The 21,667-nt window shown below is 39.4% G+C and overlaps 1 long non-coding RNA gene across 1 annotated transcript in view; it reads right to left on the bottom strand.

Moving 5' to 3' along the window:
• Nucleotides 1-453: 453 nt before the first annotated feature.
• LOC135712005 (uncharacterized) overlaps nt 454-21,667 on the bottom strand; it is a 57,301-nt gene continuing 36,087 nt past the window's right edge. Inside the window, exon 3 of the long non-coding RNA XR_010518529.1 lies at nt 454-557. This is a non-coding gene — a long non-coding RNA (uncharacterized LOC135712005). The remainder of the gene's footprint in view (nt 558-21,667) is intronic.

The following is a 21,667-nucleotide window of genomic DNA, read 5'->3' as shown; positions in this document are numbered from 1 at the left end:
GTTTGCGCTATGGTATATTGATAAATATCGAAAATACAGTTTTTAAAAATGAGCTGCGAGGTAAATGGCTGAATACCAACCCAAATTTGAATGATTCCCAATAGTGAACAGTTATGAGAATTTTTTTGTATATCTGAGAGGGTATAATTAATATTGATTCGTAAATTGGCGTGGAAATGTATTATTTTATTTAAGGAGTTCATTTTTTTTTATTTTCAGGTGGGTAAAAAATCTCGTTAATAAAGGTTTAAAAAAAAAATTATAAATTGAATTTTTATGACTTATTTTATTAATCATCATAGTAAATGTAACATAAGTTCTTTTTTTTTGAGTTAGACTGGTAAGTTAGAAAAAAAATTCATCCAAATAAACTGGAAAATTGTTTTATGTTAATGTTAGAGCTTTTCTGTAAAATTAAACAGTTCATAATCTTAAATTTAGATCCGTGTTCTCTGTATTCAGTACGCTTTCTGTTTATGCATATAGATATTAGCACTTACATTATGTCTTGGAGACCATGAGTTACACATGATTGATGCATCTTCTAAGAATCGACTCTGAAAAAAGAACATAAATTTGAAAAGTTATTACGACATAATTTACAACAGTAATATTTATTATATACAAAAACACAATTTATTGAAATGAACTAATTCGTTTCGTTATAGAGCTTTTGGAAAACAAGGAATCATAAGCATTAAAAAAGAGTATCGTTGACAAAATAACCAATTTAAATTAGTACTTCAACCGAGTATAGAAAACAGATCATTAGGAAAATAAATCAAGGATTTAAAGTGCAAAATAGTCTACAGAATCTACAATCTGTCACGTGACGATACGATTCCCATGTGCAAAGTTAATTCGTTTCGTTCGAGTGACAACATAATAAATTGCTGATCTAATGAACGATCGATCATGTTATATTTATATAGCGATCACTGTTCATGCAAGGATAATAATGTGTTTGCGTTAAATTCATATGCGAAAATGAATCTTATTATTATTCCGATTTTTTTTTTTTATTTTACCAATGTTTACAGAAAAACTTAATTAAACCACCTATGGCGAGATCTTACCCATCTTACTAATATAAATTCCAACAATTTTTTGTTTGATTGGGATTTATCTGCTGCAGTGGCCTTTCGTTATCGACAACATTATCGGATGTGGCCAATGTGGTCCTGGGCACTTGGTTTGGCAGTCATTGATCATGTTTTTGAATTCTGGTGTTTCTGAACCATTCATCAAGGATTTTGGATCTAGTCAGGAACTGGCCACTTTCCCGGTGTACCCGAAACATGCGGATATGAACAATGTAGTCCACATGAAAAGTTTTTTTCATATTACTGAAGAAATTGCGACTAGGCTTCCCCTTGGAGTAAAAGTTCATATATATGGAGACATCAATCACCGTAGTACTGACTTTATTCCAGCCACTAAAAAATATAACATCTTACTCCCAGTCAATGGGGAAAATGAAACATTTCAGTTTAATTTTGACAAAACTAAAAGTTAAGGGCTTAAGCAAACCATTCATTAAAAAATTCAGCAAAATTGCGTAGATTTGTTATAGCGTTAGCGTTGTTATGATGTACTTCGTAAATTGGATACTAGCGACACTCACGTCTCATTCTCAGTTAGACTACTTTCAGGAATAATGCTCGGGAGTAAACATTGGTTCCAATCTGAACAAGAGTTACAGAAGCATGACTGTCGCTATTCCCGGCCACGTTCATCTTTACCATAACTAGGGATAAGGAAGAAAATGTTGATGTAGTACTTACTTAACGAGAGGCCACCGACTTAGCGACACCCTCATAATTGCTAGAGAGTTGGAGGGTTGGGTAGGGTATTCGGTTAGGATTCACCTCAAGTTGGTGATGCAACCAAAAGTAGGTATTGTTTATTTGTTGTTTATTTAATCTCTCGATAGCCGGCTATCGAAAGATCATATTCATTTTATTTAGTGATCATGAATTTAAAGATTCATGACGGAGAGCTTGGGATTAAACTCATGATTTTATGCTCAGTAAGCAAAAATGATCCCTCCATGGTCATCGAGCATCTCATACCCATAACACTTCGCGACAAAACACGACTACGTTTTCGCTTGATATGCAAATAGTTTCCGAGGTTAATGTTCAATATCAAATATACAAATGATGGTGGCGATTTATTGTGCTATGAAAGAGCTTGGGGTTAAATCCATGATTTTCTGCTCGGTAAGGAAAATCGATCCCTCCAGGGTCATCGAGCATCTCATAATCCACAACGCTTCGCGTCAAAGTACGAATATATGGATGAACTATCTACTATTGAATAACTATTATTAACGATAATTACATGAAAGAAATAACCATTAGACGTTATAAACCATTAGACGTTATAATGTCCATGGGGAAGGAGCAAAATTGCATAAATTTGTTATTAACAAATATCCATGAGATTTTTTTGTGTAAACAAAACATTGATCCTTTAAATTTGTCGAATCTCTTAACGGAATCCCTTTATGGAGAGCTTTGAGTGGGTTGGTTTATTTCCTTTAAATTCCTTTATAATTGCTTATCTTTTGACAGATAGGCGTATTTCGTCCACTACTTGCAGACTTCATCAGTGCCAAGTACTCAACACCACTGAAGAATCCATCGTTTGTCTACGAGTTAAATACTAATCAATAGGTACTAAAAATCAGCAGGTATCAACTGTCATGTCACAATACTGCTGAAACATGAAAAAGCTGCTTCTTAGTGCCTAAAGGGTGATACGGTCAAAATTTGGTCAAGGGAAAACGCGTGTAAATCGGTGAAATCGTTTATTTAAAAAATCAAATTAAATTTATTTTTCAAGTTCAATTAGTATAAAATTCAGGAAAAATATTCAGTTAGGCTTCCGCTTTTCCAAATCCGAATTGCCGGGCCTTACGCTTGACCCCTGCCATCAGATTTTGTACAGCCACCTTGTCCACCTTCTTCGCCGCAGAAAGCCAGTTTGCCTTGAACTGCTGCTCGCCCTTAGCAGTTTTTTTTGGTCTTCTTTAGGTTCCGCTTAACAATAGCCCAGTATTTCTCAATTGGGCGGAGCTCTGGCGTGTTGGGAGGGTTCTTGTCCTTGGGAACCACCTGCACGTTGTTGGCGGCGTACCACTCCATGGCCTTTTTACCGTAATGGCAAGATGCCAAATCCGGCCAAAACAGTACGGAACAACCGTGTTTCTTCAGGAAAGGCAGCAGACGTTTATTCAAACACTCTTTCACGTAAATTTCTTGGTTGACAGTCCCGGAAGCTATGAAAATGCTGCTTTTCAAGCCACAGATACAGATGGCTTGCCAAACCAGATATTTCTTTGCGAACTTTGACAGTTTCATGTGCTTGAAAACATCTGCTACCTTTCCCCTTCCTTTTGCCGTATAAAACTCCTGTCCCGGAAGCTGCTTGTAGTCGGCTTTGACGTAGGTTTCGTCGTCCATTACCACGCAGTCAAACTTCGTCAGCATCGTCGTGTACAGCCTCCGGGATCGCGCTTTGGCCGTCGTATTTTGTTTATCATCGCGATTTGGAGTCACTACCTTCTTGTAAGTCGATAGTCCAGCTCGTTTTTTGGCTCGATGCACGGTTGTAGACGATACACCCAGCTTATTTGCGGCATCTCGGAGAGAGAGGTTAGGGTTTCGCTTGAAACTACCGGCAACTCTCTTTGTCGTCTCAGCGGCTTCCGGTTTTCGATTTCCCCCCGATCCAGACTTCCTGGCTGTCGACAAACGTTCCCCAAACACTTTAATTACATTTGTAACGGTTGATTTGGCAACTTTTAGCGATTTTGCCAACTTTGCGTGCGAGTAGTTCGGATTTTCGCGATGCGCGAGCAAAATTTTGTTACGCTGCTCTTCTTGCTTGGACGGCATTTTGACAACTGAATAGTGAATTCCAAAATCAAAATAGGAGCAACATTCTACACACACACACCTTCAAAATGAGGGGTGTTCAGGTTTTTTAAATGCAAAATTGAAAGAAATACGTCAAGTTGATATTGACCAAATTTTGACCGTATCACCTTTTATTTTCAAAAGTTTCTAAAAATCTGACATACTTAATTACTGTGAAAATGAAATTATGTCTTTTATTCCAAAGCTTTTTGAAGCGATTGTTAATGAAAAGCTATTCATTAGCAATGTACACACTAAGCTTGGTTTGCCAAATCTCGGGAATTTTGGCACCACTGAATATTTTTTTCTTTCCTTGATATGTTTTCCGTACTGAGTACCAATGCTACCGACGCCGATTGTTAATGAAAAGCTATTCATTAGCAATGTACACACTAAGCTTGGTTTGCCAAATCTCGGGAATTTTGGCACCACTGAATATTTTTTCTTTCCTTGATATGTTTTCCGTACTGAGTACCAATGCTACCGACGACAGGGAGGCAGCTCCCACACCTGGACCCCTATCGACCCATCAACTCATGGACCGGGGCTTTACTTCCCTTCGGCTTTACTTCCCTTCCTTTACGGCTTTACTTCCCTTCCTTTACGGCTTTACTTCCCTTCCTTTACGGCTTTACTTCCCTTCCGTGATCAGAGATTTTATGCCTCAGAAAATCCCGGTGGCTCCGACTGGGATTGAACCCAGGCTTCTTGGGGTCAGAGGCAATCACGCTTACCACTACACCACCGGTACCGCCTCCGCTGAATATATGTTTTGATATGTTTTACTTAGAGCTCAGCAAAAGTAATGTTTGTTTGCTGAGTCTCGGAAAATGTTTCGCTAAATCTCAACAACATCTCAGCAACGATGCCATGTATCCTAATTTTTTTACACGATGAATGTTGGAACCCTCTTGTTCATTTTGATTCCATAGGGTTCTGTAACAAGTTTGTTGGCGCAAAAATATTTTTTGTTTTACTATTTTACTATTTTTTTTAGGTTATAAACTTGTAAAAGTACCTTACTTTTTTGTATACAAAAATCAGGATACAGCTATCCCCCAGAGAACACGTTACCCACTCATCACACTCAATGGATACTAGTCAGTCGCAGAAAATCAAAACGATAGGTTGAAAACCCGCCGATAAAAAGCGGTGGTTAACGCGTTCTTCGGAGGAAAGCTGTACATGGCATCGCTGATTTTCAGTAAAACTTATTGTCGAGCTGCTAACTAAACATAGTGAGGAGAAACGGATTTAAGGTTCCATAAAATGTTTTGGTGATTATTATGCTGTGTTACATATTTCTGTAGCTGTGTAAATTTGTTCTGTTCCGCGTATTGTATACATTAATACATGTTTCCAATCAGAGTTGAATAGTCACTTGGAAGTGATCAATTAAATAAATAAATAAATAAATAGGATAAACGCACCAATAGTGGAGGTACGCTACTGTAATGTGTTCCTATAGTGGCTTATAAAGTCTCCATAAGCTACTATAGAAACACATTGCACTAATTTACCTCAACTATTGGTGCGTTTACCCTAAATAAACAAAATAAATCAATAAATTATTAAGATGCTAATGGGCAATATTGAATCTAAATGGCCAACATCAATCTTTTAATTTCGATTAATCGATTTTGATCCAAGTTTCTTAAACACTTTTTATTATTATTTCGTATATAAAAATGTATGCAAAACTTTGTCTGCGCTAAACTACTAGAGGCTTCGCAGTAATACATTCAAATTTCATAATAAACCACAATTTTTTTTTTCACCCCAGTGCGTCTGGGATCAATTCCAGCCATGACGTGGGGGTTTTTCTGAGGTGAACAAATCTGATCGCGTCTTCCTTCGGAAGAGAAGTAAAACCGTTGGTCGCCTCCCTGGCACTCGATTGCCGTTAATGATTAATCATAAACTGGCAATTGACACTCGTTGATGATTGGCACTAGTGCTGGAACTATCCGGAAATCCATCGATAGGTATTATCGGTACAGCTGAAAACCGTAACAATCGATTTCACCCTCTTTCTGTGTGTTATACATAGCATGAGCATGATTGACCGCCCACGGTTGCTGCTCTGTTATAGCCAGATCAGCTGTAATGACACAGAGAATCAATAGACGACTAGAATTCATCCTCAACGTATAAAAACTGGTGATCTCAAACTAGGCAATACCAGCGCCGGCCGCGCCCGAACACAGGTCAAGAAAGGAACGGGTAGGAATGTGACACTCGCATTGATGGAAGCCGAGAAGTCCTCTGCACTTCCACAAGGAATCACTGGGATGTTAGGTAAAGCGGTTGGGTTTGCAGCAGAGATAGTTTTGATAAACGATAAGTTGAATTAATGTATTAACGATCACATAATGCGAAGGAGCTTGGGATTGAACCCACGGTCTTATTTCCACGAGCTTATTTTTCGAATTGCTGCTATTACAATGTAGTCATATTAACAAATAAAACGATTGATGAATCTTGAATGTGGATGGGCCTGAGATAAGACTCATGATGTACTGCTCAGTAAGCAAAAACGGTCGCTCTAAGGTCACCGAACCCCTCATATCACATCATACCGTTACTCGAGTTGCTATAACCATTCAAACCCGGCAGACGACGACGGAAAGGTTCGCAAAATATATGATAAACAAAAGATTTGACCATAAATGTCTTTACTATGAATGGACCTGGGACCATGGTTTTCTGCTCAGTAAGCAAGCCACTGCAACCGACGATCTTTCAAAAGCTTCGAAAACGCACTTAGGCTTTCACTAAGTTCCACTTCCACGTGACGCTCAATGTTTCGATTTTCTATTTACGCATCATTGCATTAGGGCAATATTACACACTGTTTCCAGGCCAACAATGATCCCAATGCACTAGGAAGGTTAAATGGATAAGACCCATTCAATGGTGAACAGTTCAGTTAAGAATTCATGCCCTGCGGTGCTATTATGCCATTTCTATATAATTATTATTTGCCTTTACTTCAATGAAGAAAAACAAAATCCCTGATTTTCCAGTCATTTTGCAAGAAAATTACAGGTATAGAAAACCATCCACATTTTTCAAAATTCACAATTTTAATTATGGTAAAGGCCAGTTCAACCAGTATCCAGGATATTACTGTGATTGATATGAATAAGCTTGCTAACTATTAAGCTACAAGAACTTACATTCATAGATAATACAGACTTGCGCATTAATAGGATGAAAATAATACAGAATGAACTAAGTTAATCCCCCAATATGCATTTTAATGTCTAAAATGCTTTTTTAATCGCCAGGAAATATTCAATAAATACATGATCTGTTTATTTCCTTATTTTTTGACGTAGGACTACGTCCGTGATTTCTATATCGGGGTACACTTTGTGAAAACCAAAATTGGAACATGTAACAAAATTATGAAAGATTTTGAACGTTAATAACTCAGCTGCCCCTGGACCAATTTCAATAATTTTATCACCAATCGATCAGAAATATTTCTACGCTACTGTTGAATTTAGAACATTATCATTTTTCAAAATGTCACTATTGAAAATTGCACGAATGTGCAACTGTTCCTATGATAGTTAAAATAATTCCCGATTGCCTGAGAAAAGCGATTTCCCTAACACAGATTTCAAAGATGAATTCCATCCGGTATCACCAAACGGTGTTTATTCAATCACCGCGTGGTGAGCGGTGGTGTTCTCCAGTACACAACTAATGTCTGCGTGCAAGCAGCGATCTGTAGCCCACATGAGCATTCATAGAAGGAGGAAGAAGCCGCACCGCTATTGATCGGAATTAGTGGGCCATCTATGTCAAGCGCGTCATATTAAAGAGTATAAACAGATAGAATCCCGCTCAAATTCCTATTACCACACAAAACACAAGCTACTGCTGCAGTTAACAAATAAGATTTATTATATAAGACCACGTAGTCCTACGTCACCATTGCGTACAACCCCATAGGGTTGTCCTTTGTAGTTTTTTCTATGCCCTCTCCAAAACATAGCAACTTTCAGACTTCTTTTCTTGACTATCCACAAGGGACAGAAATACATTTGGTGTCTCTTAATCTTACATGTATGAAACACTTGTATTTAATCCCGGTTTACCATGTATTCCCTGTGCACAAGTCGAGACCCACCTCCTCCGAAAATTTCTTCCGGATAACATGCTTAACCAAACGTTTGATTGCGTCCTAGATGGATAACTCCGTAACAGCCATGTCGTTCACTAATTTGCATTTTTTTTTTTAATATGAAGCTAACATTCGACAAATGTCGGGCTTTGAAACACCTATCGACCCATCAATTCATGAACCGGGAACCAACGGCATTACTTCTCTTCCGAAGGAAGGCGGGATCAAAGATTTTATGGCTCAGAAAATCCCGGCGGTGCCGACTGGGATTGAATGAACCCAGGCCCTTTGAGGTGAGAGGCAATCACGCTTACCATTGCACCACCAGTGCCGCTATTTATTATAAGCTTTTTTGTTATTACTTTTGTTGCCCTCTCGTGTAACTAAAGTTTTTTAAATTGGATTCAGCACGAACGGTCTTGATCCACTCTAACTCGACAGAAATAAATAAATAGAAAAAAAATAAAAATAAATAAATAGAACATCTAAGAAATAAATTTAGTATGAGAAATCAGCTCGGCAAGACGAAATTTGGTAATGTATGTATATGTGTCTGTGCATGCGTGCCAATCTTGGAAAACTTTCTCCAAGATGGCTTATCCGGTCAATATGGTTGATATCTCATATGGCATATAACTTATGTTCTTTTTTATGTTGAGGAAAGGCCTAGTGTTCAGTTTGGTCGTCATGATTGAAGAAAAATCAACCGATTCAGCACGATAGAATAAAATTATCATTCCCTTAAATATCATCTCAATAACATTTCAAGTTAAACTTAATTTTTTTTTTTTTCCTATATAAATAAGTGTTGGTTATTATCAATTTCAGTCATTATTGTGCCATTTTGACCATCGGAAGTCCGTGTGAAAAGCTGGAGGGATCTTATTTGGTGAACTTCGAAAATTGTTTGTGATAAATAACAGGTTATTTAACATATGGAATAGATACGTTTTTTTTTTCAATCCGCCGACTCGGATTGAACCCAAAGCCTTTTGGGGTGAGAGGTGCTTACCACCGGTGACGTTTCTCACGGGCAACTTAAAAACGTCTTGATGATGCAGATTTCAAAATTTTGAGGTATGGAAGAGAAGTTTTATATTTTTCGAATTAAGTACTTTAAATTAATTTGATTGTGGTGGATAAAAAGTCGAAATCAACCTATTTGAACCACTTTCATCAATTTTTGTTTTAATATCGAATATTAAATATAATACGTCTGCCTTGAATTTGTATCACCTGTAGAATTAATAAAAGCTTTGATAAAAAGAAGTATTTTAAAATTTCAACCGAGCACACCTGGATCTTACCTATCGACCCATCAACTCATGAACCGGATACCAACGGCTTTACTTCCCTTCCAAAGGAAGGCGTGATCAGAGATGTTATGCCTCAAAACATCCCGGAGGCGCCGACTGTGATTGAACCCAGGCCTGCAGGGGTGAGAGGTAATCACGCTTACCACTACACCACCGGCGCCGTTATTCACCGAGCAAAATTTTGAAATCTACAATTCAAGACGTTTTTCAAGATGGCCGCTAGAGAGAAATCCCGGGAATCAAGTGAAAGAAGGACCCTCGAGGCACGAGTACTCGTATTATAAAACTTGGAGCGAGTACTTGTACCGACCGCTGTAGTACGATATCCACTGTATATGACATTTTTCATTCATCTCGGTTCGTTAAAAAATGGTAGTGAAATCAAAAATAGAATTTAATGCTCTATGTTTTAAATTAGAAATCATGTGTAGCCAAAAACTGCAAAGCCCGACATGTGTACGTATAAATATCTACAACAAGTCAATTATGTACAAATCATATACAACACATTTCCCGATCCGATGGAAGGTTTTGTGGTGGCCAGTTGAATTGAACGTTTTCATTTTCTCCCTAATTAACCACAAATTTAATTAAAATTATTTAAAATTAATCATCTAGCAATCAGCAAACGCAGTGTCCGCGTAAAACACGTCGTATTGGTAATATTGGTTTATAATTGAATATCAAATGATCTAATATAATTAGGCTCCACTCAACGATTAAATTGAATTACATTCGTTTAAGTACATGCATAATTAAAAGATCAATTAACCCGACAGATGGCCAGAGGTCAAGAAAAACAGGTTTGTTATTGTGAAACTAGTCGTCTCTTTCATTTCTTCATTTATCGATGGAACGCAGGGAGTTGGACGTCTATTATATGTACTGTCTTGTTGTACTTGCAACTAAAGTCTATGTATAATAGACTGGCCCAACCTTGTCTGGAAACAGTGAAAAGTCTGGAATTTCAAACCTTGTACATTGAATAGTTTGGGTGCCTAATAACATCCCCTGAAAATTTTAGCTCATTTGGTCCACGGGAAGTGGTGCCGCAAACGCCTCAAAGTTTGTATGAAAAATGTTAGCCAAATATATGGAAAAAAAAGTAACAGTTTCACAGTTCTGGGTGATGCTGTACTCGACGAATTTCCTAAAGGATAACCTTTTTGTAATAAGAAAGCGACTCGTGAAGACCGCAAGTAAATCCGTTAAGAAATGGCAAAGTTTTTTTTTTCCTTTGGTTTGTTTTTTTCCGTCGATCTTGTTTTCCGTGCTGAGCGCCAATGCTACCGACGTGCCAGGAAAGCAGCTCCCACACCTAGACCCTACCTGTCGACCCATCAACTCATGAACCGGGGACCAACGGCTTTACTTCCCATCCGAAGGAAGGCGTGATCAGAGATGTTATGCCTCAGAACATCCCGGCGGCGGCGACTGGGATTGAACCCAGGCCTGCTGGGGTGAGAGGTAATCACGCTTCCCAGTACACCACCGGCGCCGTTAAATGGCAAAGTTGTAAGCCTTCAAAGTTGGGGTTCCCTCTCTTAGCACAGTGGGATTGGTTGAAGCAAATCTGGATCAAAAATAGAAAAAGGGCCTATCAGCATTGGTAAACAAACCGTTCCAAAGCCCTTTACTCACAAAGCGAAGGCCACCCACGCAAACCAACACCATCATCGGATAGGGGAAACTTCTACCTACACGATGATGGTGTTGGTTTGTGTGGGCGGCCTTCTATTTGTGAGCAATGGGCTTTGGAACGGTTTGTTGAGCTGATGGGTCCTTTTCTATTGTTGATCCAGAAATTTTCACGTGGTAGGTAATATGATACTGCATAGAATGATTCCATGATGCAATAACACAGCATGCTGACCGTTTGGAAAGGTATTGTCTTAGACAAACTTGTTAAAAAGATCCAGGGCTTTCAGGTGGTGGTCAGATAGACTCGAGATTCTCTTACTAGGTGGTGCTAGTGAATATTACTTTATATTAGTTTCTAACGAAACTAGCTTCATACAGTTTACAAATCAATTTCGTTGCTGAAAACAACGAATAAATTCGTAGAACAAACGAGCGATTTCGCTGTATAAACGAAATTTTATGTTCAGTGCATGAACGGTATCCGAATCTAATGTGGGTGTTGCTTTAAGAGTTTAATACTGATGATGAAATCCAAACTGCTCATCTTCAAAATTTGAGTATATCGCATCATTATATTCAAAATTATATTTTCGAAAAGCTTAATTATTGAAGAAAGCAAACTTATTGGACGGTAGCTAGAAGCTTCAACTGGAGTTTTGCCGGCTTGAAAATTGCATTTTTCCATTTATCAGAAAATTATGTCAAAAGGAAACATCTGTTAAATAATTTTACCAAGAAATACCCGGAGATGAACCAGCGTCTAGCTGAAAATCTCCTTAATAAAGACAACCAACCAACCAACCAAGAAATACAATGTACTCTATTGGAGTTTTTTATGAGGATATAGAAAATTCCATCATCACATGGAGCTTTCATATAATGAAACTTTTAAGTTGTTGACCATACTAAATAGAAATCAGTCCCCCAGGAATTATCAAAAATATTTTTCCAAGAGAAATATTCAGATAATCCCGACCAACCAGATTCACAATAGGACTAGTAATCCTCAAACTAAAATTATGGGAACTCTCGAATTGCTTACCAAGTTTTTGAGCATTTATCGAATTTAAAAAAATACCACCTTCTTTAAGTGCTAGCTAAGGCGCTTGGCTTAAGGTTTTTCAAATTTTTTGTGAGCTTCCAAAAGGGATTGTAACTCGATTATAATTTCGAAAAATTATATTCAAGATGTTTGTTCATCAAGGCAGAGAATCGTTTTTTTATTTTGTTTTTGCAAATCCCGTCAGATAACTTTCATGGCAGGATCGCATATTCTTTGATATTGCCTCCTACGGACCTCGCATTTTGGTACTGAGGCAGCTCTTGCTTTGACTATAGAAGTATTCAGAGATTCAAGAACATTATTAACACTCCGCATACGATGCCTCCGAAAAACGTGTAACGGCAAGTTTGCAATGGCATAGCTTAGCCATTTCTTGATGAATTTCAAAAATTGAGGAATCTCTAGAATGCCTAAGGTCTGTAGATTATTTTGATTGTAAAAGCATTGAAGATTGATTCGTTTACTTTTTCAAAATGTGAAAAGAGTCGTTACATGTTTTTTTAAGTGTGTTTATGGGTTTTGCAAATGGCCTAAGATCTATAATCTACATAAATGGGCACAAATCTTCATAATTAGATAGAATACCTTCATGGTTCCTATACATGGATCCTGGAGATAACGGAACGGTCATCCGGCAGATCCGGAACATCCGTAAAAGTGTTCAATCTACGAAACTGTGCCCAGAGCTCCGCGGTTTTTGTAAACATTCGGAACTGTGATATATGACAGAATTTGTGGTCGTGACAAAAACATGAACCTGAATGACCATAGGATCGTCCTCCGGAAGATACGGAAAATCCATAAAAGTGGTCCAGTGGTTTCTTATATCACAGTTTAACAAAGAACTGCAGAGCTCTAGGATTAGTTTCACAGATTGACAAACTTATGGATGTTCCGGATCTTTTGGAGGATAGTCCCATGGCTATCCGCAACAATGTTTATGTCACGACCCTAAATTCTATCTTAAATCGCAGTTCCACGAGTTTTCGCAAAAAAAAACACGGTTTTCACAGTTTCATGGATGATCCACTTTTACGGATGATCCGGATCTTCTGAAGGACGGTCAAATGGGCATCCAGGGCTATGTTGACGTCTCGACCCTAAATTCTTTCATACATCACAGTTCGAAGCTTTTTTGACAAAACTAGAGTTCCTCTACAATAAGTATCATGGATGGACCACTTTTACGAATATTCCGGAGAAAGGTCCCATGGTTATCGGGTCCATGTGTATATTAAGACCCTAAATTCATTCTAATATCACAGTTCCACGTGTTTTAGAAAAAAAAACCATTGAGCTCTTGGATCAATTTTATGGCTTGCTTGCTTGCAATCAGACTAAGGCCTTGTTGTCTTCTGCTGTCCAAAGAAGTCGTCTCCTCTCTACTCGATCCATGACCAAACTTCGCCAGGCTCGTGGTCTGCGAAGGGTCCACTGCGCGCCTCTTCTTCTGGTTCCTGTTGGGGTGCTTTCGAGAACCACTTTCACTGGGTCGTCGGGCGGCATTCTTATGACATGCCCAGCCCACCGTAGTCGCCCATTTTTTGCATTGTGGACGATGGATGGTTCTTCCAGCAGCTGGTGCAATTTGTGGTTCATTCGCCTCCTCCTCGTTCCGTCATCTATCTGCACTCCACCGTAGATGGTACGCAACACCTTCCGTTCGAGGTTCTCCACGAGTATAGTCCAGGTCTCGTGGCCGTAGACGACCACCGGTCTAATCAGCGTCTTATAGATAGTCAAGTTCGTGCGGCGGCGAATTTTATTCGACCTGAGCGTCCCCGGAGTCCAAAGTAGGCACGATTCCCTGCCATAATGCGTCTTTGAATTTCTCTGCTGGTATCATTTTCGGCGGTCAAAAGTGAGCCCAAATACACGAACTCATCGACCACCTCGATTTCGTCACCGTCAATCTGAACTTGGGGTGGGAGGCTAACATTGTCTTCTCTAGAACCTCTTCCTCTCATGTATTTCGTCTTCGATCCGTTTATGGCAAGGCCAATCCGCCTAGCTTCAGCCTTCAGTCTAATGTACATTTTCGCCATCGACTCAAAGTTCCGTGCCATGATGTCGATGTCATCGACGAAGCCAAGAAGCTGGATGGACTTCCTTAAGATCGTGCAACTCGTGTCTATCCCAACTCTTCTGATCACACCATCTAACGCGATGTTGAATAGCATACACGAAAGTCCATCACCTTTCCTTAACCCCCTTCGAGATTCAAAGGAACTCGAGAGTGTCCCCGATACTCGAACAACGCACATCACACTATACATCGTCCCCTTGACCAATCGCGTCAGTTTATATGGAAATTCGTACTCGTGCATAATCTGCCATAGCTGATCTCGATCGGTTGTGTCGTATGCGGATTTGAAATCGAGGAACAAATGATTCGCGGCATTTCTGTTGAACCTGCCGAATCGTGAAAATTTGGTCCGTGGTAGCGCGGACACCCGTAAGTCCCGATTGCTATTGCCCCACGAACTCGCTTGCAAATGGCGGCATAGAATTTGGGAGAGTACCTTGTAGGCGGTGCTCAGCAGTGTGATCGCGCGATAGTTGCAGCAATCCAACTTGTCGCCTTTTTTGTAGATTGGGCATACGACACCTTCCCAGGTGTCCCAGTGTAGTGCTCTAGCCAGTACAGTTCACCACCGTATTTTAATAGCTCACTTGGTTGTTGATCTGCACCAGTTGCTTTGTTGTTCTTCAGCCGACCGATCTCCTCCTCAACTTCTTGAAGATCAGGGGCCGGTAGCCTGTCGTCTTCTGCGCGACCTCCATAGTATATTGCCGTGCCACCTTCGTTTTCTGCTGCATCACCATTCAAGTGCTCGTCATAGTTCTGCTTCCAGCTCTCAATTTTATGGAGTGACCATTTTACGGATGTTATTGATCTTCCGGACGACGGGCCCATGGCTATCTAGGTACATATTTATGTCACGACCTCAAATTCATTCTTATATCACAGTTTCTAATGTTTTTTGAAAAAAAAACTGCGGTGCTCTAGGATCAGTTTCATTGATTGACCTCTTTTTATCGATATTCTGGACTTACCCGAGGATAGCCCCATGGTCATTTGGGTCTATGTTTATGTCATGACCCCAAATTCTTTCTTATATCACAGTTCCACATGCTTTCGAAAAAACCGTACAATTCTAGGATCAGTTTCGAGGATCGACCATTTTTAAAGATTTTCTAGATCTTGCAGAGGACGGTCCCATGGCCTTCTAGACACATGCTTGTGTCACGACCGCAAATTTAGAATCCTCATTTACAATTAATTTATATATGACAGTTCCAAGTGTTTTCGAAAAAAAAACGTGGAGCTCTAGGATCAGTTTCATACATTGACCACTTTTACGGATTGATCGGATATTCCGGAGGATGGTCCAATGGTCATCTGGGTCCATGATTATATCACGATCCATAATCCTTTATAATATCACAGTTCCTAACGTTTACAAGAAAACCAGGGAGCTCTAGGATCAGTTTCATGAATTTTCCACTTTCACGTATGTTCCGGATCTTCCGGAGAACGGTCTCATGGCCATCAAGGTCCATGTTTATGTCACGAATCCAAATTCATTCTATCATCACAGTTCTTAGTGTTTTTCTAAAACTGCGGAGCACTAGGATCAGTTTCATGGATTAACCACTTTTACGGATGTTCCGGATCTTCTGGAGGACGGTCCCATGAACATCCAGGTCCATGTTTATGTCACAACCCCAAATTAAATTATTCTATTATTTAATTATTCTATCATCACAGTTCCTAATGTTAAAAAAAACGCCGAGCTCTAGGATCAGGATCGTGGATTTACCCCTTTTAAGGATGTTCCAGATCTTCCGCTGGGTCCATGTCCCAAATTCATTATTATATCACAGTTCTTAATGTTAAAAAAACGAGAGGCTCTAGGATCAGTTTCGTGGATTGTCCACTTTTACAGATGTTCCTGATCTTCCGGAGGACGGTCCCATGGTCATTCAGGTCCATGTATATGTCACGACTCCAAATACTTTTTTATATCACAGTTCCTAATGTTTTCAAAAAAACCTCGGAGCTCTAGGATCAGGTTCATGCAATGACCACTTTTACGGATGATCCGGATCTGCCGCAGGACCGTTCCGTTGTCTCCAGGATCCATGTATAGAAACCATGACTGTATTATGGATAATTGTAAGCATTTGTGCCTATTAATCTAATTTACAGATCTTGCGCCACTTGCAAAACCCCATAAACCACCTTTCAAAAAAACATGTTACGACGCTTTTCGCTTTTTAAGAAAGTAGACGACTTTTTTTTAATCTTTTTAGAATCCTACAGACCCTAGGAATTCTAAAGGTACGAATAAAAAAAATTACCCTAAATTTAAGTTATTTTTACTTAATTTTGGGTAATTTTGAGGTTTGCATCCCACTCTCACTTTTTGTTGCTGTCAAAAACGGAACGAAAGATTCGACTTTCTCATGACTATCGTTCAATAAGCTACTAGTGAGTATATGAGATATTCTCAAATTTGAGTCAATTGAACTTAATTTTGGGTAGAAAATACTCACGAGTAATTATTTTTGCCGTAGTCAAATGTAAACTACTAAAAGCGGTTTGCTGAAAATTAGCTTATTGAACGGAACATGGGAGATGAGTGAAAAAAAACTTAATTTTGGGTAATTTTTCGGTTCCGTGTACCACAATTTTTGGAATTTGATTAAGAAATGGCTAAGTTATGCCTTTGCAAACTTGTCGTTACACGTTTTTCGGAGGCTTCGTAGTCGGCGTAAAGTTTTTTACCCACCGTATTCGGAGTGTTAACATCATTAATAGTAAAGGAATATTTGGACCAAAGTTATATTCCATAAATGTTCGATATTGCTCCCAATCAGCTCTATGGTAATTGAAAGTAGAGCTATTGGGATTAGAAATTTTGTTTTGGGATATATCAAACGTTACTGGAAGGTGATCAGAGCCGAAGTCAGCGTGGGCAATCAAATGGCTACAAAGTTGACATGAATCAGTTAAGACCAAATCAGAAGCTGAGGGAATTCTTGCTAAAAAAAAGCATGTTGGGCTGTTTGTATATTAAATAGAGTAATAACAACCGGTGGAAACTAACGAATTTAAATTGGCTCACTACTTGACTAGCCTATTGGTCCCAAGCAAATCGATTAACCCATTCTAGTCAAAATTCTAGTACTACACAATGTTTGTTTTGATTCGTGGATTTTCCTATGTCTCGAGGGGTGAATCGATTAGCTTGGGACCGAAGATAGTACCAGAGTTGAGCCAAAAAGTTGAGCACGTTTGGTTAGTCTTAGAGTTATCTCTATGGTAATAACCTGTAGAACAATCATCAAACAGAATATTACCGTTGGAATTTCTTTGAGCATTTCTCCATGAGCGGTGCTTTACATTAAAATCACCAATAATCATAAATAAAGACCTATGACGGGCAAGTTTCACATGGTCAACCTTGAGAAAATTATTTTGCAGTCCTAGGCATCGGAATGGCAAATAGGCAGCTAAATTGTCTACATTTTGTTTCGACATAATCTTCCAAAGTTTCAAAAACTTTGATTTCAAATGAAGAAAGTATTTGATGTTTGATACGTCTATGAAGAATGATGGCAACTTCACCACTGGCTCCATGAAGACTATCATTTCATGTAATAATTTGCGTCAGGTTCAAGGAACGTTTCAGGCAATATGCACGTTATGAACTCTCAAAAAGTTACGTAGCTCGTCTTCATTATCTTTGAGAGATCGAGCATTCCTATGCAAAACATTTACTTTTACATTTACATTTACTGGTTACGGTATTTGCTGGCCTCCGTCAGGGTGATGCCGATAGGGATCATTCCAACGATAATGCATGCTGCCTCCGACGATATGGTTCTGTACATAGTCACGACTCGCCGGTACGTTTTATTCAGTTTCCTTATATTTTGCTTGGTTTCCAGCGTTGCACCCCATACTAGACCTTTATACCTCAGTATCGACGTAGATACACTAGTCAAGAGACGTCTCTTTCTACTGCTTGGTTCAGAGTTGTTCGACATGATTCTGACTAGCGCGTCGATGGCCTTCACCGCTTTCTCACTGGCGTATTCGGCGTGGCTATTGAAGTTTAGCCGGTTGTCCATCACCACTTCCAGGTATGACAGCACGCGCTTTAAGGCAAGCTTAAGCTTGGTGGAGCAAAATAGATTTTTAAACCACCCTTATATGCAGTTCAATATAATCACAAATGATTTATTCATTTAAAACATGAGATTTTAAGTACCGCTTGTGGTGATAAGCTACTTCTAAAATATGTTTGATCACTTCTATGAGAGAATCAGGATCATGTCTGGATGTAAGTCACCCCAATACAAAAATATGCTCTGCAAGGCATGTGAAGGTTTTTCAACAGTTCGAAGTTACCAAAATGATCGTACAACAATTTCCTGTATCAGGATGTTGTCCTTATTCTAAAAATATGCATACACTGGTATAGGTATTTACACGGTGGACACGTATTGCGTAAAAAAAAAACCTACAATACCGTGGGATTCCTGAACCCATTTTTAAAACATGAACAACCCTCGTAAATTATTAAAATTTTAACGTGGATTTTAATAATTTACGAGGGTTGTTCATGTTTTAAAAATGGGTTCAGGAATCCCACGGTATTGTATGTTTTTTTACGCAATACGTGTTCACCGTGTAAATACCTATACAATTTGCAAATAAAACAACAACAAAATAATTGAGGTCCGTAACCACCACTACAATATTCGAAATATCGTTGATCCGCAAAGCTTGGACTTTCACCGTGCTGATTACACAGCATTGTGTGAGACAATCCGTGATATTGATTGGCAGACTCTCGAGATGGCTGGCTGTGTGGACGATGCTATGGTTTATTTCAACGGAAAGGTTAATAAAGCCATCATCCGCAGTGTTCTTCTTCGCCGACCTGCTCCAAAGTTGCCGTGGTTAAACGGCGCCGGTGGTGTAGTGGTAAGCGTGATTACCTCTCACCCCAGCAGGCCTGGGTTCAATCCCAGTCGGCGCCGCCGGGATGTTCTGAGGCATAACATCTCTGATCACGCCTTCCTTCGGATGGGAAGTAAAGCCGTTGGTCCCCGGTTCATGAGCTGATGGGTCGATAGGTAGGGTCCAGGTGTGGGAGCTGCCTTCCTGGCACGTCGGTAGCATTGGTGCTCAGCACGGAAAACAAGATCAACGGAAAAAACAAACCAAAGGAAAAAAAAAAGTCGCCGTGGTCCAATTCGCGTTTACGTCAGCTGAAACGAATAAGATTACATGCTCTACGAAATTTCTGCCGTTCTCGTTACCCTGTTTTATAGCGCATATTCACGCAAGCGAGTAACAGCATCGACTGTACAACCGATTTCTTTACAAACGATACATCATTCGGAAGCAGAACAGCCTTCGTAGGAACCCGTAACGGTTTTGGTCTTTCGTTAATTCCAAAAGGAAAGAAAATGGATTGCCTGTGGAGATAAATATGTATGGAACGGTCTCGACAAAATCAAAATACTGCTATTTAATTTTTGTCCAACGTTTCGGTCCGTTTGGGACCTTCTTCAGGGACTCAATTTTTACAGTTTTCTTGTCTAGTGTGGTTCTGTGGAACCTGAAGATGTCCCGAGGTCAGAGTTTTCCCGCTCAAACACAAACGGTACGAATTCATTTATCCGTCGAAAACCCTTTCCAATTTCTACGCTCTGGAATTCAGTACACGGCACTAGAATGATCACCATTGCTGATAAAGACACGTGCACTAGTACGCTACAAGGAAAATGCAATCTTTTCGCTGAACACTTCAAGGCTCCTTTCAATAACTCAGTGGATCGAACTCGCAAATAGTTGCTGCTCTCGATGGTACTCCAAGGGATGCAATTGAATTCAGTACCTTCGAAATCTCAACGCATCATGTTGAAGCAGCCAAATACAAATTGAAACCTTCATACTCTATTGGTCCCGACGGAATTCCCGCTTGTATATTGAAAAGATATGCAGATGCTCTTGTCTACCCATTGACTGTTTTATTCAATGCTTCTTTAGAGTAACGTAAATTCCCCACTTGTTGGAAATTTTCTGTCATGTTCCCTGTCCACACGAAAGGTGATAAGGCTGATATTGAAAACTATCGTGGAATCACATCGCTGTGTACTAGTTCGAAGGTGTTCGAAATCATTGTAAATGATACTTTGTTTGCCAGCTGCCAGCGCTACATTTCCACTGAACAACATGAATTCTTCCCAAAACGGTCTATCTCAACGAATCTAGTTCAATTCTTCTCCACATGCCTGCGTAGCATGGATTCTGGTGCCCAAGTCGACGCTGTTTATACGGAGCTTAAAGCCGCGTTCGATATTACTAGTTAGAGTGGAAAAAATTGGCATGTCTCCTGCTTTTGTCACTTGGTTCAGATCGTACCTAACGCATACCAGTCGCATGCTATGTATAAAAATTGGATCCGAACAATCTGAGACATTTTCCAACACCTCCGGAGTACCCCAAGGAAGCAATCTGGGGACATTGTTTCGATGAATGAAATCGAACTTATGCTGCCACCTGGATGCCGAATGTTTAACGCGGACGATGTCAAGATCTACATAATAATTGGGAGTCTACTAGATTGTTTCGAGCTGAAGAGGATGGTAAACTGCTTTTAAATGTGGTGTTCTCGTAACTTCAAGACGGTTACCATTTCGAAATGCAGTATCATTTCGTTCCATCGAAAGATCAAACCGTTTGTTTTTGACTACTCTATCGCAAAACAGCCTCTACAACGAGTAACTCAAATACGAGACTTGGGTGTTATGCTAGCGCGTTAGATACGCTCTCACATTTAGAGTACACTGTAGCGATGTAATCTCTAAAGCGAATAGGCAGCTTGAATTCATATTCAAAATTTCTGCAGATTTCCGGGATCCACTCTGCTTACGATCCCTGTATTGTTCGCTGGTACGATCAATTTTGGAGTCAAGTGTGGTTGCCTGGTGCCCGTATCATGCCAGTTGGATAGCTAGGATCGAATCAGTGCAGAAAAAACAGGAGAGGAGACTACGCCAGCGGGATCTCCTCCATTTTGATTCACAAAATTTGGACAACATGACCCCATTAGATTTATGTGGAGTACTTTTAACGACGTTTTTGAATTGTTTGACTTCAACTTGACCATAAGATCCTTTCAATAACGACTTTCTTTAAGGCGATAGCTTTTTGTAATACTCTAGTTCAGAAAGTTTTTTTTTTACGTAGGACTACGTCTTTGATTTCTATATGGGGGTACACTTTGTGAAAACCGAAAATGGAACATGTAACAAATTAAGAAAGATTTTGAACGTTAATAACTCAGCTTCCCCTGGTCCAATTTCAATAATTTTATCACCAATCGATCAGATATATGACTACGCATCTTTCAAATGTTGATTTTCAACAAGAAATTATTGAAAAACTGGTTAATGTCCAGCATTGTCCAAAAGTGTCGAATTAACTAACAATTCCACCAATTACCTACATGCATATGCTGCTTCCTCAGCACAGTCGTCAGAGAGTAGTATGTAAACGAAACAA

Source organism: Ochlerotatus camptorhynchus, unplaced genomic scaffold (genome assembly GCF_037179485.1).
Source record: "Ochlerotatus camptorhynchus isolate MF236.1 unplaced genomic scaffold, CSIRO-AGI_Acam_v1.1 ptg000451l, whole genome shotgun sequence".
Classification (NCBI taxonomy): domain Eukaryota; kingdom Metazoa; phylum Arthropoda; class Insecta; order Diptera; family Culicidae; genus Ochlerotatus; species Ochlerotatus camptorhynchus.
Note: the sequence above shows the minus strand (reverse complement) of the source record. Positions and strands in the feature narration are given on the sequence as shown.